The sequence below is a fragment of the Cervus elaphus genome, chromosome 28 (genome assembly GCF_910594005.1).
Source record: "Cervus elaphus chromosome 28, mCerEla1.1, whole genome shotgun sequence".
Taxonomy (NCBI): domain Eukaryota; kingdom Metazoa; phylum Chordata; class Mammalia; order Artiodactyla; family Cervidae; genus Cervus; species Cervus elaphus.
Window position 1 is genome coordinate 31,509,296 of NC_057842.1, and position 24,116 is coordinate 31,533,411.

At 36.5% G+C, this 24,116-nt stretch overlaps 1 long non-coding RNA gene across 2 annotated transcripts; it reads left to right on the plus strand.

Moving 5' to 3' along the window:
• Positions 1-1,518: 1,518 nt before the first annotated feature.
• LOC122685268 lies at positions 1,519-22,793 on the plus strand. 2 transcript variants are annotated; one of them, XR_006338320.1, is made up of 3 exons: positions 1,519-1,572; positions 3,344-3,432; positions 22,712-22,793. It is a non-coding gene; the product is annotated as an uncharacterized LOC122685268 (long non-coding RNA). The 2 variants fall into 2 exon arrangements; XR_006338321.1 differs by lacking the exon at positions 22,712-22,793 and adding an exon at positions 3,721-3,943.
• Positions 22,794-24,116: the final 1,323 nt, after the last annotated feature.

Sequence of the window (24,116 nt, forward strand, 5' to 3'; positions counted from 1 at the left end):
AAACAGTTCTGAATCAGTATTTTACAACTGAATTTGTTCTGTGCTTCCGGGAAATTTTAAAGTTCTGACTTCTTGTAAAACCCCCATGAAACTTTTCCTTGATGGTAGCAGTTCTCCAAGAACATTAGTAAGCTGACAGTGTATTTGAGCCATATCTGATTTTTCATTCTAATAGTTACTGAGCATCATTTAGGTTTCCCATGTCCTTTCAAATTGGTAATATATTATTTCTCTGTTGCTTGAATTTAATTTGATTTTAGTGATTTGCTTTAGTAGTTATTATATTTTACGATAGGAGTATCTCAGGTGAAAATGAATTACCAATATCTTGTAAATGAAGCTTACTAAGAAGATACAGATGATAGGATGAAATATATATATAAATGGTAAAGGTCAAAATACAATTATTGTTAAATTTGGTCTCAGTGCTGAGACCACAGCTAAGGAAAAAGGTTTTTGTGGTAAACAAATCCTTGAACTAGAAGACACAACATTTGACTTCAGACTCAATTCTGCCAGAAATTTGTTGTATGATTTTGACTAATTAAACTATCTGGGCTTAGTTTCCTCATCTATTTTGAGTGTGTGCTCTCTAAGCTATTTTTCCTGCTTTAACATTAAGATTCGGCTGGTAAGGAGGCCAGAAGCATCCAAGAGTACAAAAGATTTTGTTTGAAATGCCATTAGAAGCTAGGATGGAAAACAAGGGTGAGGGTGGACTTAAGTATGGATGTCAGGTGTCTGGTCGGACTCAAGAGGAAACATATGGCCTAGGTTAGAGGATTTGAAGTCTCATCAGTCTGGACTTAGGGAACTGACAAGAGCCATAAGGGTAGACAAATGAATAGAAAGACAGATTTAAAGCACTCGTTCCAACACTTTACTCACTCACTCCCTCATATGCTTCTTGTTCAGGTAATAACAAGCCCCAATTATATCTGGCTTAGGAAATGGAAGAAGAGAGAAGAAGCAAGAATATATTGCTGATGTAAACTGAATCTAGGTAAAAAAGAACACAGACTAATCCTTGCCTATGTACATCAAGCCATTTTTCTTTTCCATTTACGATTTTTAATGAAAATTACTTTCTTATACAGAATTCAGACATGGCTTTTATATCTAAGATGACATACTGTGAACCATTCCTTGAAATTCATAATTTTCCTGGTATTGATGATTTTATTTTCAAAAAGCAATGTCAAGTTAATCACATAAATATTTTGCCCCTCCGTGTCTCTGATGTTGGGCCTATAAACCAGAAATCTGATATTTCCACAGAAGCAGGAGGGATCATTTTACTGAGCTTTCTCTAGATCAAAAGGTATGTAAGTGATAACAGACAATTTAAATATGACTTTTATAAGTGAAAAATGAATGGGAAGGATCCAGTTCCTAGGAAAAAATTAAAGTGCCTATTTGATGTGTCCCTTTGAAGATCATGCCATCAACTCATCTTCTAAACTCTCCTCCTACTTTCTCTTAATCCCTTTTATGTTTCTTATTGTCAGGCATCTAAGCCTAAAACTCAAAATTGTCCTTCATGTTCTTCTGTCTCTGGCCTTTTGTAACCAGGTAAGTTCTAAGGCCTGTTGATTCTTCATTCGACTTATTTCTTTTCATGCATGTTTCCCAAACTACCATTGCCTTCTTAATTTTTCTCGATATGTTCTAATATGTTCTAATTCAGAGGTTACTTCTGTACAACATTTCATTGATCTTCTCATTCTGAATTTTGTAGTTTGAAAAATTCAAAACACAAGTTTTGAAAGTTCATGAAATAAACGGAATCTATAAATTGACATGGTACTTTGTTAATTTGGGGTTTCCCTTGTGGCTCAGATGGTAAAGAATCTGTCTGCAATGTGGGAGATCCAGGTTTGATCCTTGGGTCGGGAAGATCTCCTGGAGGAGGGGATGGCAACTTACTCCAGTATTCTTGCCTGGAGCATTCCATGGACAGAGGAGCCTGGTGGGCTAGAGTCCATGGGGTTCCAAAGAGTTGGACACGACTGAGAGACTAACACACTTTGGTTAATTTATCTATATTTTACAAATCCAAGACATGGAATATGTGACTACAATAAAATTTTGATCTGCATGTAACAATCAGCATAACCGCACCAAGAAAATATACTCTTTTAGCATTCTGTACAGTCCTCCACTTGTGAACCACACGTTTTGGGCCTAGACACCGTATACCACTATTCTAATCCCTTTGAGTGAAATACTAATTTCATTATGTCTAGGGAAACTATGTAATTTACTGTTCAAACTGGATCACTTTGAACAATGAAAGGGAGGATATGAATAATTATAATAATTACATCTAGTCAGTGGTGTAAACTAGGACTGTCCCTGGCAACATGGGGAGATTATTCTAGTCACGTCACTCTGAGCTATAACCTCAGTGCCTTCCATAACCAATGAATAGAATTAATTTTTTTTAACTTGGCATTCAGTAACTTGATATTAACTTTTTGTATCTCTCTGATGGGTATACTCACTGATCTCCCCAAATCTTTTGCTTTTTATCCTCAAATCTTTTCCACCCTTGCACCTTTGCTAACACTGTTTTCTCTCCTTTGAATGTTATCCTCACACCACTTCACCAATCTAATTCCTATACAAATTTTAAAGCAGAGTTTATCCCTCCTATTTCTGATAAAGCCCCCTAATTTAGTCTGTTGGGATTACTTTCCTTTCTCTAATCACTGGTTGATCACATGTAAGCTTTCTCTGATGCCAAATTTTTTAGGTTTAATTATCTGATTAACTCTTAAATGGATTTCAGATTCTCCAAAGGCGTCTTTCTTAACTTATCCTTCCTTTTGGTACATCAGGGTCTTCTCTTATTCTTTCTCTTCACTCTTGTTATCTGGACAAGAAGCTCTGGAGGTGATGTCAAAGTGAAGGAACAGAATCTAAAGGCAAGAGACTCTAAGAGATAAGATGAAATGTTTCCTCCACTAAGAAGAAATACGTGGAGCTGGAGAGATAGAGTGACAACCTGAACGGCTGCACCAATAGCTAATAAAAGGGGTGTTGGGATGTGGTGTCGTAAAAGTGGGTCATGGAGAAGAGAATAAGTAGGCTGGGAAGAGATCATGGGAAAATTTGGGAGAAATGCAGCAGTAGAATTCTGAACATTGTCTAGCCCAGGAAATTTGTTATGCAAAATGTGCCACATTCCAGAAGCACTGGTATCAGTTGAGAGCTTATTAGAAATGTATATCTTCAAGCCCTGTTTTAGACCTGCTGAGTCAGAGTCATTTTATTAATAAGATTACTAAGCGATTCCTTTGAGAAGCCCTGGCTTAAAATATCCATTTGTCTTTGCATATAGATTTTACAATCAAGCTGGGTCCTGTCACATGGGTGGACCTCTCTGAGTTAAATATTCATGGATGACCTTCAGGATATCCAGTAATAAAGGTAGGTTGATTAAATGCTGAGTTGAAAACTAGTTTTAATTCCTCACTGATTCTTGAGTGCTTCAAATGATGGTGTAGGTCTTGTACAGACTTCACAAAGGTGGAGACGGAGGAGATTTGAGCTCTATGTGTGTTAGAATAATATTTTTCAGATAACAAACTGTGATTTAATAAGAGCTGGGTGGAGAATAATGGAAATAATCTAATTATGGATGAAACAGAGTTTTCAAGTGTCTGTTCATGTCATTATGATCTGTAAGGTTTTTGACCTCAAATGTCTTCTTGCCAGTTTTAAGTGCTTCGGGACAGGAAAACAGTTGGCCATCTGGTTTTACTAAACACTTTCTCATGTACAAAGGACAAGATGTATTACTTGGAGCAGCTAGAACTGCACTGTTGGAAGAATTTGGGACACTTCTCTGTACAAACTATTTCTCAAAGATGAAGAGCTTGACCTGTATCAAAAATTAAAGAAATTCATTGTTGAGAGTACTTCTGATTCTTTCTTCATATGCGTCAGTTTTCTGTAGCTATGTATAAATAAGCATTTATTTATCTAGAGAAGGTGTTTCACAGTTCGAGTTACACGTAGCCACTTACCTTTCTTAGCTTTCCCTTCATGGAAAAGAAAACTTTGCAATCCAAATCTTTAGGTGAGTTTGGTTATGCTTTTCTGGTTGCTTTCACGATTAAATTGGAAATGACACTTAACTAGTTAAAATTTTGTTACTTAACAAGAAAAAATGAAGTCACAGGTTGAAAAAGACCAATGATAAATTTTTTGTTTTAAATGAAAAAAAAAAAAGAAAAAAGAACAGATAAAATATTAATTGTATTGCCCTATAGAAAAAAAGGCAACATGAGATCATAGAAAGTAACAAAATTCAATACGTGGTGTTAAACATGTTGTTTTCACTACAGATGTAATAAACTCGGAAAACACGAAACCTTTCAACATTATTAATTTTATGCTTAAAATAAATAAATCTTTCTCCCCTTGAATTGATCTAACTAGTTTTCAGCAGACTTTCTTTTTTCCAGTGATCCATGTACAATTTGTCATAAGATGCTTTGATCACAGTTAATAGCACAAAAATATCAGGTCAAAAGTACCAGTTTTTATCTAGGAGGACAGAATGAAACATGTCAGCTGGCGTATATATCTGTTCAACCTCAGGCAAAATTGTTTAGCAAATACTTAGTTGATTGTGTTTCTTGACTGCTGTATTTGATCTAATTGCTTGTTTAACTAATAATTTGCTCTTGAGGCAGTAACATACAGGCACTTGTCAAAATACTGCCTATTTTAAAATACTGGTTGAAATGTAATTTAACAGGAGGAGCAGGATATTTAAACTAGGGCTCAAGAGATCTGGAGGAAAACAGTGTCAATGTCTTCAATTTAGTTAGATTGGAGTCAGAATTATTTATAGAGAATTTGTGACCTCGTGGGCTCCTCACTCACGTACAGACACACCTCAGAGATATTGTGGGTTCAGTTTCAGACCATTGCAATAAAGTGAATCATTAATATTTTGGTTTCCCAGTGCATATAAAAGTTATGTTTGCATTATATTGTAGTCTATTAACTGTGCAATAGTATTATGTCTAAAAAAAGTACATACCTTAAGTGAAAATACATTATTGCTAAAAAATGGTAACTGTCATCTGACACTCCCACCCCCATCTCTGGGCAGCTAAAGATTGTTCACATAAGAGGCCCAATTCCTGATGCTTTCAATTTCTATACTTGTACTGGTTCTTTTCAACCAAAATTCTAACTAGCTTAGAATCATGGAAAACTTATTATGCTGATATTTAAACTAATTTGGTGGTAAATGCAGCAAATGTCTCTAAATTCCATGAAGAAGAATACTAACAAAAATCATTTTATGGGTTTTCAAATTTTTTTTTTTAAACCAGTAATGGTGACACATTTTGAACACTAAAAAACAATGAAATGTTATATTTAAAGTCAGAGTCAAGGCAATTAGTATGAGTAGTAAATTTTACTCTAAAACCAGCAAAACAATTGGGCTAAAAAAAATCCAGATGCTGAGTTAGTACAATAAAGTATACTGTATTGTTATATGCAGGAATCATTGACTTCTATAGAGAGAACTCTGCAGTGAACATGTAACTCATAGCTTACAATGAAGTAGCAATTGAGGGAAAAAGTGTCACTCAAGTATTTTCTACTTGTTTTTAAAAGAGAGAGCGAGCCATGATATTATAACAGATCATTAGAGTTGACTCTTTAGTTACTCAGTGAAAAACATCATGAGACATGTATATTGGTTTTTCTATTGCTTCTGTAACAAATAATCACAAATTTAGGGGCTTACAACAGCATAAAATTTATTACCTTACAATTCTGTAGGGTAGAAGTCTGACACCAGTTGCTGGGCTAAAATCCAGGTATTAGCTGGGCTATGTTCCTTTTTGGAAGCTCTAGGGAAAAATCTGCTTCCTTGCCTTTTTTAGCTTCTAGAGATTGTTCACATTCCTTGGCTCCTGGCCCCCTTTCTCCATTTTCAAAGGCAGCAATGCTGTATCACCATGACAGTTTTTCAAGACTCAGGTCTCTCTTCCTCTGACTTACTCTTCCATTTTTAAGGACTTTGCAATTACATTGGATCTACCAGGATAACCTCCTTATTTTAAGATCAGCTGATTAGCAACATTAATTTCATTTGCAGACTTAATTCCCCTTTGCCCTGTAAACCTAACATATTCACAAGTTCTAAATATTAGGACATGTCATTGGTGGGAGCATAGTTGTGCCTACCATACACAGTGGGAGTTATGAGAAAACAGGTGGAAATACTAGAGCTACATGAAGTATAATTCTTTGGAGGAAACTTGGGAATACTGTGAAGATGGCCCAGGGTCTTGCTCTATGGGTCAGAACATAGGCATCACCTTGGACTTTGTTAGAAAACAGTATCTTGGACCCCCACCACTGACATACTGATTTGGGAACTGCAGTTTAGGAAAATTCTCAAGTGAGATTCATATGCATATGAAAGTATGAGAGACAAGGTTCTGGAAGAGGGGTTCTGTTCCTTCAATCAGAGAAACTTCAGTTGTATGTGCTTTGGTTATTGGGCTACTAAGTTTTCTCTTAAAGAAGCTGGGACCCGAAAGAAAAGCTGGACAATCTCGGCTGTGCAGGCTGCGGAGGTGTCCTCTTCTCAGACATTTCTGTTCCCACCACAAGTCCATGTCTTCTCCTGGTGTTACTGACCTTCTGCAAGTACACAGTTTTCTTATGGGGGGTCGTGGCTGGGAAGGGGTGGGAGATGAAAAGTGACAGAAAACTGTAGACAGCTCATTGTTAAATTTCCAGAAGATAAAAAGAGATGTTTAAATCCAGTATAAGGATTTAGAATCCAGCTCTGTCTAGTGACACCCTGAGCAAATTCAACTTTATTATCTATCTCTTTCTAATATATTGGTTTCTGTCAGACTCTTTTTTTGGCACAATGTATCCATTTGAAAGTATCTTTTTCAGTCTCAATTTAATATGCTATTCTTATATATAACTTTAATAATGTTTACTAAGTTTTAATGTTTTCCATGTGACTCAACTATATGTATTATTGTGAATTATTTTTGTTATATCTTTATGCTTTAATAAATATGTCAGCATATATACTTAAAAAATGGAAGTTTCCTAAATCTTGAGAATAAAATTTAAGAACATAGTCTCTAGCAAAAGTTTAGAATGCAGAAACAAAAAAAAAAACTGTGAGCACTTTGGAGAATTTTAGAGAATTGTGACATCATAAGGCTTCAAAATAAGTTCATTGGAAACAAGGCATAATTTATTTTATATCCTTCTGTATTAGAGTTGCTAATATGATAAATCAGGAAAGCATGGGCACAGCATAACTTGAGGAGAGCACTTGATATGCTTGATGACAGAACTGATACATTCTGATCTGTTAAAAACATTGTACCCAAGGTGTGTTGCCTGGTGATTTACATAGAGCAGAGAGGTAGAAATAGGCGTCTGTCCTTGACTCCAAGCTACTCATTTTTATAAAAGCCACTTAAGAAGGGGAAAGAGTGATTTTTTCCCTAATAGTTGATTTAAAAGTTTAAAGGAATAATAAATAGAATATACAGAGAAGGGAATCAGAATTAAAAATTATCATTCTTAAAGGGAATGCTGTGATTGAAGTCAGAGCTTCATCAGTGCTGGAGAAAAATTTCTTTACTTTATTAATAGACAAAGATGGTGATTTGCTTGTAGAAATACCAATGAAAAAGAAGTAGGGTTCTAACTGATCATAAAGTTCCCATGTGCTTATAGTATAATGCAGTTATCTGAGGGCAGAGACTATTTGATTTTGAATCCCCAAGGCCTAGCCTAAAGCATGGCACTTAGCTACTTGGTAAACGTTTGCTGAGTGAATAATTACTGAATTACTAAAAGCTAGTATTAGGTTTGGTTGTAATAATACAAGTCTAGAGTCTGTGGTGTAAGATAATTTACACCCAAAATAGTATATCTGCTCTGGGTATCATATTTTTAGAGTTACATTGAAAAAATGCTATGCAGGAGAACAAAATGAGAACTTTGTTGAAAAAAACATTCCTAAGGGGAATGTTACAGTGGAAGGAAAGCGAGAAAGAGGGCATTTTAAATAGTCATTAATTTGAAACCTTTATTGAAACATGAGGACAGGTTTGTTATTATAATAGGTTGGTAAAAAGCAAAAGTAGGAAAATTATAAAGCTATAAATTACAATTTAATGTGGGAATTTTCTAACAAGGCTGTCCAGTGATGGAATGGGCCCCCTTAATGGTGATGCTAATGGTGATGCTTTGCCTGTCACTGGAGGCTGTATGACCATTGGTCAGAGATTCTGGGTGTGGAAGGATGCCTTAAAACAAGACTTCTGATTCTCAAACACATTATGGCACGGGGTGCAGACTTTTATTTTTAATCTACTATACTGTTCAGGAAGTATTTATTGATTTGGCACTTGTTAACGTTTATGGGGTTAGTATCTCTTTAATTTGCATCTGTAAATTTCTACTGTGCATAAGAAATAAGAAGGAATGGAACTCTTCAAGACATTTAGGAGATTCAGAAATTTCTAACCCTTGGTTTCTTAATTTCCATGCAATCCTCTTATTGATTTCTCTCCTACAGCGAGTGAGTAAAAAATTTAGAGATGCAAATGAAGCAAACTTTCCTGGGTTTCTTCTAATTCCTAGTCATTGTAGTGGATTTGTATTGCTTGAAAAACTTTTGTTCAGTCATTCAGTCATATCTTTTACTTTCAAGAATAAAAAATTAAGACACAATACCCCAAAACATGGGGAAACAAAACTTATTCTTGTAATAGAAAAGTGGATATTTAAAATTCCTAGATATAACAATCATTTCCATTAGAAGTGTTGTGTTGTTATTCAAGGGTATGCTTTACTTTTGATGTGACCTTATAGTGCAAACATTATTTCTGGACTAGAACAATTTCCTAAGGGAGAGGGAAAAAAAGACTGGCAGGTATGATGGTAGTATGCTAGAACAGCTAAGGAGATGAAGGAATAGTGAAAAAATCTCTTGGTAGAAAACAGGAAAGAATAGGCTCAAGATTTTCAAGGTACACTGCAGTTTCTAATAAACTTCATATTAAATCAGAATGTAAAGATTTTGTATCACAATCAGACAACATAAAGTTCTGGAAAAGCTCTTTGTAACAAAGTTGCTGCAAAAATGCATAGAAAAACTGAACAAAATTACTTGAACTGATGTTTGTCATAACTTTTCCCCTCCTCCTTTTTCCTGATAGATTCGAGGAAAAGCCAGTGTTCTTCTTGAACAAAGAGATTGTTCTGGGCATGACAATGTGAATAAAAGATTTTTCCATCTAATTCTTCCCATATGTTGGAAAAACTAAGTTTATTGTTTAGAGTACTTTGATGGAGCAAATAAGTTAATGAAGTAAAAACAAGTTATGAAGCCAGTAAATTCATTATAATCCCAAGTCTCACACTGTCAGATGTTGCTGTTGGTTGTTATTACATTGCCATTTCACTAGGGTAGGCCCTTCAAATTATGTTCATGTTTAACTGTAACAAGTTTTTTCCTAAAAACAAAATCTTTTTAGGATGCCATTTTTGAACATTTTTTATCAGTTAAAAAATATGGTACTTGCTACATAACAAGAATAGATATAACTTACATGTGAATTCTAAAGTATAATTATACAATGGACACCAAAGAACTCATCATTGAATTTTAAAAAATGCTACCAATGTTTTACAACTGAACCAGCTGCTTCCGTCCTCTTCGCTCTACCCTGAGACTCAACAGAGATATGTCATTCTGTCTGAAATTTTAAAAAGTGTACTATGCCTAGATGAAATAGTATTATTTTTGCTTGTTTTGAGCTATAACATCATACTGTAATTATTGTATGTAATAGGCCATCTATATTGTTGCAAATTGTAGTTTATGTATCTATATATTATTTTATTTTTCCTTGTGTGAGCACACTACAGTTTATCTAGCTTCTTTTAGATGACCATTGGATTTTTCTAATTCTATTTTATTACTGTAAACATTGCCACTGTGAGCTTTTTGGAAGACATGTGTGAGAGCTTCTCTCGTGTTTATGTAAAAATTTCTCTAAGAGTGGAAATTCTAGGTTATGGGCTATACACGTTCTGTCTTTATAAAATTATGCCCAACTGTTTCCCATGGTGGTTGTTTCAACTTACCCTAGCCCTAATACAAGTGTTGTGTTTGACCATCTCTAGTGCTTGATATTATCAGGCATCTCAACTTTTTCCATTCAAATTGTCACAAATAAAATATTTTATTATAAATGTGAACATTCATATATATTTTTTAGACAAAACGAAATAGTAATAAAGTGGCAATCAAGGAAAAATTGATGTTCATTCATTCAGCAAGTGTTGTTGAATGCCTACAGCTATGAAAAACGTGTAAGTATATAAAGAAAAAATATAAAAAAATATTTTCACTCTAAGGAGATTTTAAACTGAAGTCTTCAAACAACAGTACAAGACAGTGTTATTTTCATTTTTCAGATTTCCTTATCCTCTCCCTTCGTATTCTTTGCCTTTGTAACTTAGGACTTTGCAAGAAAGAAATTTAAGTGGTTTCTACCTTCAAACAACTTCTGAGTGTCTATTCTGTCTCATTCCTTTTATTTATTCTATCACCTTACACTTGGACCATCACCACAATCTTCTACTGAAGGATGATACAGATCTGAATATGAACAAAATGGAGAGTTGAATGAGTGAGGCTTTTCTACCTGAGTGAAAAGATACGCAGGAAAGTAAAAGAAAACAAGGTCCATGACTTTAAATGGAAGAAAGAAAGAATTTGAACATTATCCTATAGACAATGGGGAGCAGCTAAAGGAATTAAATATTTTATTCTTGATCCCTGATTTACTCAGAAGGGATAAGAGACTATATTTAGAAGAGCTGTGATGAAGCTCAATGTACAAAGGAAAAAAAGGCCATATATGCAAGTCCCTAGAAAATGTTTTTCATGAAAAAAGAGAGTAAAATAACATATGATACAAAAAGCAGTATCTAAGACAATCTCTAAACTAGCATTTTCAGTACATACAGTAAATGGTACAGACCACATAATCTTGGAAAAAATAAAATAAAACCAACATTCTTGACTTCTTACCTGGTTTAAATTATTCTGGATGTACTTAATACCTACCATAAAGCAGTAGTATTCTGTTCACAAATAGTTTATTCCTTTATTTTTAAACTTTTATATTGTTTTAATGTCAAATATGATAAGCTACTTTCCTAATTTGTATATAACAAAAATTCTTACCAAACCTGTGGCTCAGTATTCACTGATTTGGATTTTTAGTTTACATATCAGACATGTTTTTGGAAAGAATATGCACAAAGATACAGAGTTCGAATGAAATGTTGAATGAATGACAATCACGCAGTTGTCTGAATGACATTCAAAATGTCCTGTTTCTCTTAGTACTTCTTTAGAGCATAGTTATTGTGAGACTGTTTTCTTTTGAGAATCTTTTCTAGTGAGCTGTTATGTCTTTTAGGAAGAAAAATATTATTAGTTCAGATAAAGTTCTATAAGTAGATCCACCGCTTTTCAAGGCTAAAAATGAAAGGAAGACACACAAAAATTTCATGGCAGAAACCACTTTGGAAACTCTTTTATGCTGTAGATGAAATATGGCATTGTTTTTATACTTCATTGTATAAAGTTTACAAATCTAACTTTACAAGGTAGATATTAACCCTTGGAAAGTAAATAATGAAACCTAAACATACACACAATCTTAAAATTGCAATTTAGTTTACACAGTCAAGTCTGGGACATATTTGCTAATGATTGAAAGAAGCTGTTTTATGTCTTCATTAGAATAGTTTATTTTTATATTTTATTCATTCCCTTTTATTCCTACTCTTGCTCTTTTATTAGCCAATAACTAATGTGTTTGATGTGTATGTTTTACACTGTATGTCTGAAATAGTCTTTACAGCTTTCACTATTAAAGCAGACTTCTAAGACCAATCTAAGCTAAAATTTGTACCTTACTCATTTTTTCTCAAATACATTATTATTGACCTAAAAAACATAGCAAAATTTTTTCCTTATTTGGCATGTGGCTATATCCTGGCTTTTTTTTTTTGTGGAAAAATGTGGAAAGTACTAATCAGGATAAAGAATTGGAAAAATAAATCACACATAATTCCATTGCCCAGAGATGGCCAGTTAACATGTTGGTTTACTTCCTTTTAACTTTTAAAAATAGTTCTTTAAAAATAGAGTTGAGTTCATATTTTACAAGCAATTTTGTGATTTTTCTACATCACCATCATAATATAAGCATTTCATTTAAGTCTTCTAGACATAGTTGTATTGGCTATGTAATATTCCATTATAGATGTATCATAATTTGTTTAATTTTCCTCTATTGTTAGACTTTTTAGTTGTTTTCAAATTTTGTTCGATCATAGGAAAAGCAAGGGAATTCTAGAAAAACATCTACTTCTGCTTCATTGACTATGCAAAAGCCTTTGGCTGTGTGAATGTGAGTGAGTGAAAGTTGCTCAGTTGTGTCTGACTCTTTGTGACCCTATGGACTGTAGCCCACCAGGCTCCTCTGTCCATGGGATTTCCCAGGCAAGAATACTGGAGTGGGTTGCCATTCCCTTCTCCAGGGGATCTTCCCAACCCAGGGATCGAACCCAGGTCTCCCTCATTACAGGCAGATTCTTTACTGCCTGAAACAACAAACTGTGAAATACCAGACCACCTTACCTGCCTCCTGAGAAACCTGTATGCAGGTCAAGATACAACAGTTAGAACCAGACATGGAACAACAGACTTGTTCAAAATTGGGGAAGGAGTACGTCAAGACTGTATATTGTCACCCTGCTTATGTAACTTCTATGTAGAGTACATCATGTGAAATGCTGGACTGAATGAATCACAATCTGGCATCAAGACTGTTGGGAGAAATATCAACAACCTCAAATATGCAGATGATGCCACTCTAATGGCAGAAAGTGAAAAGGAACTAAATAGCCTTTTGATGAGGCTAAATGAGAAGAATGAAAAAGCCGGCTTAAAACTCAAAGTTCAAAAAACTAAGATCATGGCATCTGGTCCCCTCACTTCATGGCAAATAGATGTGGAAAAAAGGGAAACAGTGACAGACCTTATTTTCTTGGGCTCCAAAATCACTGCAGATGGTGACTGCAGCCATGAAATTAAAAGATGCTCACTCCTTGGAAGAAAAGCAATGACAAGCCTAGGAAGCACATTAAAAAGCAGAGACTTCACTTTGCTGACAAAGGTCCATGTAGTCAAAGCTATGATTTTCCACTGGTCATGTATGGATGTGACAGTTGGATCATGAAGAAGGCTGAGCACTGAAGAACTGATGTTTTTGAACTGTGGTGTTGGAAAAGACTCTTGAGAGTCCTTTGGACTGCAAGATCACACCAGGCAATCCTAAAGAATCAAGTCTAAATATTCGCTGGCAGGACTGATGCTGAAGCTGAAAACTTCAATACTTTGGCCACCTAATGTGAAGAGCCGACTTATTGGAAAAGACCCTAATGTTGGGAAAGATTGAGGGCAGGAGAAGAGAGCAAGGATGAGATGATTGGATGGTATCATCGACTCACTGGACATGAGTTTGAGCAAGCTCTGGGAGATGGTGAAGGATAGAGAAACCTGGTGTGCTGCAGTTTATGGGGTTGCAAAGAGTCAGATGTAACTTAGCGACTGAACAGCAACAGTAATTTTTGTTATAAATAATATTAGATCCTTTTGTACATAAACATTTGTCTTGTACTTTATTTCTTATGATAAACTATTAGTCATGGAACTACGTTGCCAAGTTATTTTCAGAAAGGCTCTACTAGTTGTCATTTTTATCAGCACTTATGAGCATGCTCACATTATTAAGCTCTTAAAAATATACAAGCTCTTGAGTATAATCTTTTTCCTTATTTGGTGGGTTAAAATAAGGTAGTATTACATTTTAATTGTTTTTTTTTTTTCATTTTTTGAATATTCATTATTCATTTGTAATTTTCTTTATACATTGTCCATCCATTCAGTTCAGTTCAATTCAGTTGCTCAGTTGTGTCCGACTCTTTGTGACCCTCTTCATTGGTCTTCATGAGTCAGCTCTTCATCCAGTCCATCCATTACCTTTGTTCATTTATTGGGCTTTCCAGGTGGTGCTAGAGTAAAGAACCTGCCTGGAAATGCAGGAGACTAAGAGACATGCATTCCGTCCCTTGGTCAGGAAGATCCCCTGGAGGAAGGCATGGCAATCCATTCCAGTATTCTTGCCTGAAGAATCCCATGGACAGAGGAGCCTGGTGGTCTACAGTTCTTAGGGGTGCAAAAGAGTTGGACACAACTAAAGTGACTTAGCACACACCTTTGTTCATTTATCAATGAGGGCTCAGTTTTTTTTTTTCTTATTTGTAATCATGGACTTTTTGTTGTCTTGGCAAAGTATTTTATTTATTATTTAATGTTGCAAAGTTTTAAATTTTGGGTTATTCAAAAACCTTAAACTTTTGAATTATTTTCATTGCTTTTACTTTATAAAACCTTTTCCTTTCCATAGATTAAAATATATGTTTAATGACTAAATATAATCTTGAATCCATGTGTAATTTATACTCAATGAGTATCTCAATTGTATATTTGGAGAAGGAAATGGCAACCCACTCCAGTATTCTTGCCTGGAGAATCCCATGGACAGAGGAGGCTGGTGGGCTACAGTCTATAAGGTCACAAAATGTCAGACACAACTGAGTGACTAAACAACAAATTGTATATTTCCCCAAACTCAAGTACCTCAGCCTTGTCTCCTCTTCATCTCTGATTTATGATGTCTCCTCTGTGGTATCTGAGCTTTGTTCGGCAGATTTTTTATTTTTTTGATCTGTCTGTCCTTACTCTGATGATTTAATTTAATTTCTGTAGTATTTAGCAGCCATGTTGCATATATCTGATGCCCGGAAAGCTTGCATTTGAGGAGTTTTGGCCGGTGGTTGCCTTAAGTTTTAGGACTATTCAGCCTCAGACACTTCTTCACTCCTTTTCCCTCAGCACATGGATGCACCTTAATTGTGTCTCATCCCATGACAATGGACTAATAACACTTTGGTCAAATCCTGGGAGCTAAAGGATTCAAAGAAATGAATCAGCAAAGCAGCTGGTAGTGACTACAGCACAGAGAAGCAGGTAAAAGTTACTTGCAGCTTCTGAAGCATCTTGAAGAAGTGATGGGGGAAAAAAAACAACTCTTAGAACCACATGTGGCCTGTGATCTAACTAGGAAGGAAAGGGCCAGCGGGGAAATAGCCACATAAACCTTTGGAGAATTTTTGTGAGTGTGAAACTGTTGAGAAAGTTCAAGAGAATGAATATAAACTGTCTCCACTGATTAAGCGGAGAAGGCAACAGCACCCCAGTCCAGTACTCTTGCCTGGAAAATCCCATGGACGGAGGAGCATGGTGGACTGCAGTCCATGGGGTCACTAAGAATTGGACACGACTGAGCAACTTCACTTTCACTTCTCATTTTCATGCATTGGAGAAGGACATGGCAACCCACTCCAGTGTTCTTGCCTGCAGAATCCCAGGGATGGAGCAGCCTGGTCTATGGGGTCGCACAGAGTTGGACATGACTGAAGCGACTTAGCAGCAGCAGCAGCAGCCACTGATTAAGGGGGCTTCAGATAAGCTGGGGTACTCTCAACCTTCAATAGAGTATAAACTCTCTGAGAGTAATTTAGTAAGTTCTGTGATTATCGTAGTCAATTAGATGTGAGATGAAATTACAATGATTTAAATTCCAGGTAGAATTTTAAATTTAAATTTTGTATCATTAATTTGAAAGAGACTTGCATAAATGATCCTCTCGTACACATTGTGCTAGTGAAAATGAGGTAAGGAGAAAGAGCTCAATGTCTTCTTCACTACGTGTGCAAGTAAGGAAGAGGGGACTTTTAACTGGACCAGAAAAACATCTAAAGGCGATAACTCCTTTGGAGGGAGTAGCACCAATTATTGTCGGCTGCCTAATGTACAGACTTTAAGAGGAAGACCAAGACTGTGATTTCTCCAGAAGAGGGGTCAAGGGAGCCTCATGTTGTTATTGAGTAATTCCTGCTTATATTTGGGCTGCTTCTTACTCAGAGGCCATAATCTTGAATATGAAGCCTCCTTTAGCCCTCTTTATCATCTGCTGTATTCATCCTAAAGCAGAAAAGAGGCAGTGGAAGAAATATATAGATAGATAGATAGATAGATAGATATAGATAGATAGGGAGAGAGAGAGAGAGAGAGAGTTAGTCACTCAGTCATGTCTGACTCTTTGCAACCCCCATGGACCGTAGCCCACCAGTCTCCTCTGTCTGTTGAATTCTCCAGGCAAGAATACTGGAGTGGGTAGCCATTCCCTTCTCCAAGGGGATCTTCCCAATCCAGGGATTGAGCCCAGGTCTCTTTTGAGGGAATATCCCATATATATATATATTTATTATTATATTTATAAATTACATTGCAGGTGGATTCCTTACTGTCTGAGCCACCAGGGAATATCCCATATATATATTTATTATTATATTTATAAAATAAATATACACTTATAGTTATAATAGAAAATATTATATATTTATAATAATATATATTACTTTATTTATGTGCCAATTTCCCATCTTTCATGAAACCTAGCCAGCAGGACACTGAGTGGATAAACCGAGCTGAAACTTTAAGAGTTCATTTGGTTTGATTTTTCTACCATTCCAAATTACCTAGAAAAGATTTTATCATTATCTTGATGATCAACTTAGTACCTCCTGATTTCCATAAAGCAGAATGTTAAAGAGAAACAGCAGTATAGCCCCCAATACCACAAAGATAAAACTCTCGTTTTTCCTTTAATAAGAAGCATACTTTAAAATACTGTCTTTTATAGTCATCATCTCTCCCATTACTTTAAGCCAAAGGCTTTTGCTGGCTATGTAATTTTATTTATGTACATAATTAATTATGTCTTTAGTAGATGGTTACTTCAGTTAATGGGTTAAAGTAAATGTTCTTAACTATCAATTTATTATCAGACTATGGAAGACCACAGGATATTGTTAGCAGTTAGTAGTACGCAACCATTAGCTAGAATAGGACATCTTGAACAAGAGGTTTTTAAAAATCTGTGGGTGTGTGTTCAGTTGCTAAGTGGTGTCTGACTCTTTGTGGCCCCATGTACAGAGGAGAGAGGAGTAGCCCGCCAGACTCCTTTGTCTATGCAATTTTCCAAGCAAGAATACTGGAGTGGGTTGCCATTTCCTTCTCCAGGGGATCTTCCTGACCCAGGGATTGAACCCACCTTACCTGTGTTTCCTGCATTGGCAATTAGATTCTTTACCACTGAGCCACCTGGGAAGCCCTTTTAAAAATCTAGGCTTACATAATTTTAAATCTTGAACAATCTTGTGATATTCTCTCCGCTTTCCGATGATCTCCCAGTAACAGAAGCCTTTGCAAGGCCTTACTGTGGTGTGAGTCAAATGAGGGTGGTGCTCACTAAACTGGCACAATACCAGTGCTAGGAGTACCCAACTGAAATGTAAAAGTACTAATCTCTCTTAGTACTTTTATAGAACCTTTTCCTAAAGAGCCAAAGATGCTGAATCAATGCCAATATACTTTACTTATGGTAGGCACAATGGATTTCAGTTCATCATCACTTACTCTCTATTAGCCAGATACTGTGCTTGGTGATGGAGATACAGACAGGAGCATGTAAAATGTGGGCTCGCAGTTCAGTGACTCTCAAAGGTATGTGCCTACGAATCATTCTGGAGGCTGTTAAAAATGTATATTGCTCATTCATTCCCTCAGAGATACTAATTCAAAAGATCTGGGCTGGGCCCAGGAGCCTGAATTTTGTCAGGAATAGCTTGATGAAGCTTTAAGGCAGGGCACAGACTGTGGGATCAGACTGATTATACACTGGTTCCCCAGTTACTTGTAGAAGGAAATGGCAACCCTGTCCAGTATTCTTGCCTGGAAAATCCCATTGGCAGAGAAACCTGGCAGGCAACAGTTCATGGGGTCGCAAAGAGACATGACTGAGTGACTAACACACACCCCAGATACTATCTGTGCATGAAATGAAAATTTCTAGTTCTTGAAATCACAGAGTCTAAGTTGAATTATTTGTAAATTCCTACCTTATAGAATTATTGGGAAGACTGGATGAGAAGATGTATAAAAAGTACTCAGCAAAGAGCCTCATCTGGGGTGGAAACTCAGAGTGCCTTTGTTAGTATTAAAAAGCAAATCTGGACCAACTGTACTACTTTTGTGCAATCCAATTGGAAAATGTTCAAAGTAGGAGTCTGGGGATAATTGAAGAGTCTAGGAGGAATTGACTTATGGTGAAAGGCAAGAATAATTCAGCACTTACAACTGTAAAAAGTTAAAAGGTTTAGAGTGGTTGTGGGAAAAGACATAGCTGAAGGGCGTAAAGAAGACACTACTGACCAAAATGCAGAATAAGATGATCAGAGTATTTGATGCAATTAAAGAAAGGAAATGGAAATTGCAACAGTCTTCCTAACAAATGGTAGAAAGGATTATGGTTATCCTGACATGTGAAAAGGAACACTAATTTAAAAAAATTGCTAAAATACATTTTCAACAAAAGCCAAAAAAAAAAAATGCTGTTCTTTGTTGATAAATTAAGGAAAACAAACAAAAGAAAACAACCACCCAGGAACTTTGGCTGTAAAAACCAAAGAAACAACAAATTGAGGACTTGGTAAGAAATGGAGTTCATCAGAGATCCATGTTTCGAGATTATTATTATTTTTCAAATGCCATGCAGTAGGAGTCAAAATAATGAACTGTATCTGTTTTTCCTAATATTTTAGTGGTCTTATTAATCCATAATATGATTAAACCAAAACTATTGTTTTATTTCATTTTTCCAAAAATTAGCATTTTCAGTTCAGCTCAGTTCAGTTCAGTCGCTCAGTCGTGTCTGACTCTTTGCGACCCCATGAACTGCAGCACGCCAGGCCTCCCTGTCCATCAATAACTCCTGAAGTTTACCCAAACTCATGTCCATTGTGTCAGTGATGCCATCCAACCATCTCATCCTCTGTCGTCCCCTCCTCCTCCTGCCCTCAATCTTTCCCAGCATCAGGGTCTTTTCAAATGAGCTCTTTGCATCAGGTGGCCAAAGTATTGGAGTTTCAGCTTCAACCTCAGTCCTTCCACTGAACACTCAGGACTGATCTCCTTTAGGATGGACTAGTTGGATCTCCTTACAGCCCAAGGGACTCTCAAGAGTCTTCTCCAACACCATAGTTCAAAAACATCAATTCTTTGGCACTCAGCTTTCTTTATAGTCCAACTCTCACACCCATACATGACTACTGGAAATACCATAGCCTTGACTATATGGACCTCTGTTGGCAAAGTAATGTCTCTGTTTTTTAATATGCTGTCTAGGTCAGTCATAACTTTTCTGCCAAGGAGTAATAGTCTTTTAATTTCACGGCTGCAATCACCATCTGCAGTGATTTTGGAGCCCCCCAAAATAAAGTCTGACACTGTTTCCTCATCTATTTCCCATGAAGTGATGGGACCAGATGTCATGATCTTAAGTTTTCTGAATGTTGAGATTTAAGCCAACTTTTTCACCCTCTTCTTTCACTTTCATCAAGTTGCTCTTTAGTTCTTCTTCACTTTCTGCCATAAGGGTGGTGTCATCTGCATGTCTGAGGTTATTGATATTTCTCCCGGCAATCTTGATTCCAGCTTGTGCTTCCTCCAGTCCAGCGTTTCTCATGATGTACTCTGCATATAAGTTAAATAAGCAGGGTGACAATATACAGCCTTGACATACTCCTTTCCTGATTTGGAACCAGTCTTTTGTTCCCTGTCCAGTTCTAACTGTTGCTTGTTGACCTGCATACAGGTTTCTCAAGAGGCAGGTCAGGTGGTCTGGTATTCCCATCTCTTTCAGAATTTTCCACAGTTTGTGGTGATCTACACAGCCAAAGGCTTTGGCATAATCAATAAAACAGAAATAGATGTTTTTCTGGTACTCTCTTGCTTTTTTGATGATCCAGCAGATGTAGGCAATTTGATCTCTATCGTTCAGATTATGAATTCCTTATTGCCAAATTCAGACTTAAATTGAAGAAAATGGGGAAAACCACTAGACCATTCAGGTATGACCTAAATCAAATCCCTTATGATTATACAGTGGAAGTGACAAATAGATTCAAGGGACTAGATCTGATAGGGTGCCTGAAGAACTATGGATGGAGGTTTGTGACACCGTACAGGAGACAGGGATCAAGACCATCCCCAGGAAGAAGAAATGCAAAAAAGCAAAATGGCTGTCTGAGGAGGCCTTACAAATAGCTGAGAAAAGAAGAGACACAAAAAGCAAAGGAAAAAAGGAGCGATATACCTACCTGACTGCAAAGTTCCAAAGGATAGCAAGGAGAGATAAGAAAGCCTTCCTCAGTGATCAGTGCAAAGAAATAGAGGGAAACAATAGAATGGGAAAAACTAGATATCTCTTAAAGAAAATTAGAGATACCAAGGGAATGTTTTATGCAAAGATGGGCTCAATAAAGGACAGAAATGGTACGGACCTAACGGAAGCATTTTATTGCACTATTTTTAATGGCATTTTGTTCAGAAACTTTCTATATAGTGCTTGAGTAAGGAGTTCTGAGCAATGGAAAGAACCACTATTTTTGTAAAAGCTTATAGATACGAAGTGTATGTGGCAATAAAAGTAATAGAAATCATTAAAAGTGAACTGGGAGATTGGGACTGACATATATGCACTACTATGTATCAGATAGATAACTAATGAGAACCTAACGTATATCACAGGGAACTCAGTGCTCTGTGGTGACCTAAATGGGGAAGAAATCTAAAAAAGAACGGATATATGTTTATGCGTGACTGATCCACTTTGCTGTACAGTAAGAGAGAAGAAACTAGCACAACATGATAAAGCAACTATACTTCCATAAAAATTAGTTTAAATAAAAAGAAATTTAAGACTTGTGGACAATAGAGGCAATATGAGAGAGATTCAATGGGCCGTGGCTTTAAAGAAGAAGAAGGGGCCAGAGCCAAGGAATGCAGGCAACTTCTAAAACCTGCAAAAGGCAAGAAAGCAGATTCTCTTCTATAACCTCTGATAGTCCTGCAGGCTTCTGGCATCTTGATGTTAGTCCAGAAAAGCATGTGTAGGACTTCTCACCCACAGAGCCATAGACCATAAATTTGTGTTAAGCCACTAAGATTGTGGCAATTTGTTACAGCACCACCAAAAACCAACACAGGATGTTTGATCTAAAAATCTGTGAAAATCACATTGGAAATAAACATATTTTTCTTAAAAAATCATTAAAAGTGAGTTTACTAGAAAAATAATTTGCCTTTGTGAATTGCTTGACCTCTAAACATCAGACAGTCTTTTATTGAAAGAGGAAAACTCGTATGGCCTTTACCAACCTGGAAAGCTCTAAGTTATGAGCCAGTGTAGGGAACCAATCTAAGGCTGCCAAAAGGGAATCGGAAAGTCTCCTCATCTTACTTCGCCAAATCCCACCCAATAGAAAATCCCACCTTAATAGAACACTGACCAACCAAAGATTTCTTAAGATAGCCTCCTTTTGCTCTATAAAATTTACTCTCCTTTCAAGTCCCTTCCAGCCTACCAGAACAACATAGTAGCTGACTTTTCCACTAGAGTAAGGTCCAAATAAACAGCATTTGCTTAATTCTGTATGAGGTTTTCATCCTTTTGACAATTTTAATACAGATAAATTTTTAGTTTTATTTAATCATGGCCATATACTATGATAGTGTATCACTCGAGATCACAGAACCTTGTCACATCATTGTCCTCATACGTGTAGAGACACATCACTAAACACATACACAGATTCTTTCAGCAAGTAGCTTCCCCCATGGAAGAAGAATAAAAAACCCTCCAATGATTTAGCAAAACTAACTTCAGAGAAAGTACCTTTATGTTGGGGCATTTGGTTCATTTTGGATAAATATATCATAACTTCACTCAATCCTTGGTTGTTTTCCAGCACACTGCTATTGCCGATCTCTACCCAAGGCGATGGACACCATCCATCCTCATATCTTACTGTCTGTCAGTTTTGAGGAAGGGAGGAAAGACCAGGAGATGGCATAGGAGCAAGTGTCAGCTGTGAGAATAGAAGGAAGTTAAAAATAGAGTAAAATGAAAATCAAATCATGACTTGTGACTAAGCAGATTAATACTTGCCTGATACATTATAATGCTTTGTAAATTTTTGAAAATAAATCAGTTGGTCATCACTAAGAATATACATTCTTAGTCACCAAATTAATTTCTTTTGCAGCATTAATTTAACATGAAACAGGTGGGAGGTGGGTAGGAGGGTACCTGCAGAGCCAGTCTTACCTCTAAATGAGTCAGATAGCTAATGCAGTTTGGTAGATTCCTAAAAGTCTGTTCCTCCAGAATTTTTCCCTTACCCAATGGCTATGGTGAATAAAACTTTTAACACTGGAGGTACTGACTTTTAGAGAATCCTGGTGAATGGATTATATCTATTTTGGAGCCATTTAGAAATCTCAATATGTTATCTGGAAAGTACAACACATTGTTATGTTAGTACCCATTAATCTTAAACATTGACTTGTTTACAGGTTTGAGAGTTTCAAAGAACATGATTCTGAGGGGATGAGAGTAATTATTCAAACAGGGACAAGAGTCATAAAAAAGCTATAGGTAAGAGTGGAATACAAAATTTACTCATGTTGAAATTTTGGATAGAATTGCCAAGACTATTTCTCTATGTTATTAATTACATGCTGTTGGAAGTTCTTCTTTCAATTTCCTTTCCCTTCTCTCCTCTCCCCTTCATTCCTCCTTTCCTTTCTTCTCTCTCTCATTTTACATTTATTTAAAGTAGAATCTTACATTTGAAGACTCCATTAAGGGGTAAAATTGAAATACCTATTGGCATGATTTAGCATTCATTAATCTCATAGATCAAAATAGTTTGAAGAACTTTGGCAGACCTCACTGGGGAGAATGTAAAATGGGATAGTTGCCCAGCTCACCTCTGGAGAAAAGGTTTAGCATAAACATGATGTGAGAGGATGAGCGAGTCCCACCCAGATCACAGCAGGCCTAGCTGCAGTCTTATTACATGGCCAGCCGACTTGTCTGGGACCCAGGGACCTACCCATTAAATCAGGCCAGCAGTTGTGAAGAGAAAAAGCTTACAAAGGAAAATACCTCAAGGAATGAGCATAGGGCAATAGATGCTAGGAATCAAAATAATGTCAGGGGATTTATTAACAACAGCTGATGCTTATCATGGGGCTTCCCTTGGAGCTCAAGCAGTAAAAGAATCTGCCTGCAATGCGGGAGACCCAGGTTTGAGCCTTGGGTTGGGAAGATCCCCTGGAGAAGGAAATGGCAACCCGCTTCAGTATTCTGGCTTGGGGATTTCCATGAACAGAGGAGCCTTGCAGGCTACAGTCCATAGGGTTGCAAAGAGTCAGATAAGACTGAGAGACGAATACTTTCACTTCTTTTCAAAGCTTATCACACACTTGCATGATTTCAGGTACTGTTAGGATTTAAATATTCTAACTCACCGATTCCTTTCGACAACCCTATGAAGTAAGTATGAATTTTATCCCCATGTTATGGATGAGAGTCTCATCAATATTAACAGTAGAGCAATGACCCTTCTTGTGTGTTTCTCATGGTGATTCATGTGAGTCTCTAGAGTATCTACCTAGGAGTGGAGCTGCCGGATCAGAGAGAATGCCCCTATCTTCTCCTCACTGGATAAGACCAAATTGTTCTCCAAAGATAGGGCACCACTTACCCTCCCAGTTACACATGAAATCTTCCAGCTTTTTCATATGGTCAAGTTTTCAAACTTCTGACATTTTGAGGACTGTGAGATTGTATCTTATTTAGCTTTGAATTTCCCTGATTGCTAATACTTAATCATATTTTCAAATGTTTATTGGCCATTCTGGTTTCCTTTCCTAGGAATTTGCTCTTTTGTATTCTTTTCTCATTTTTCTCATT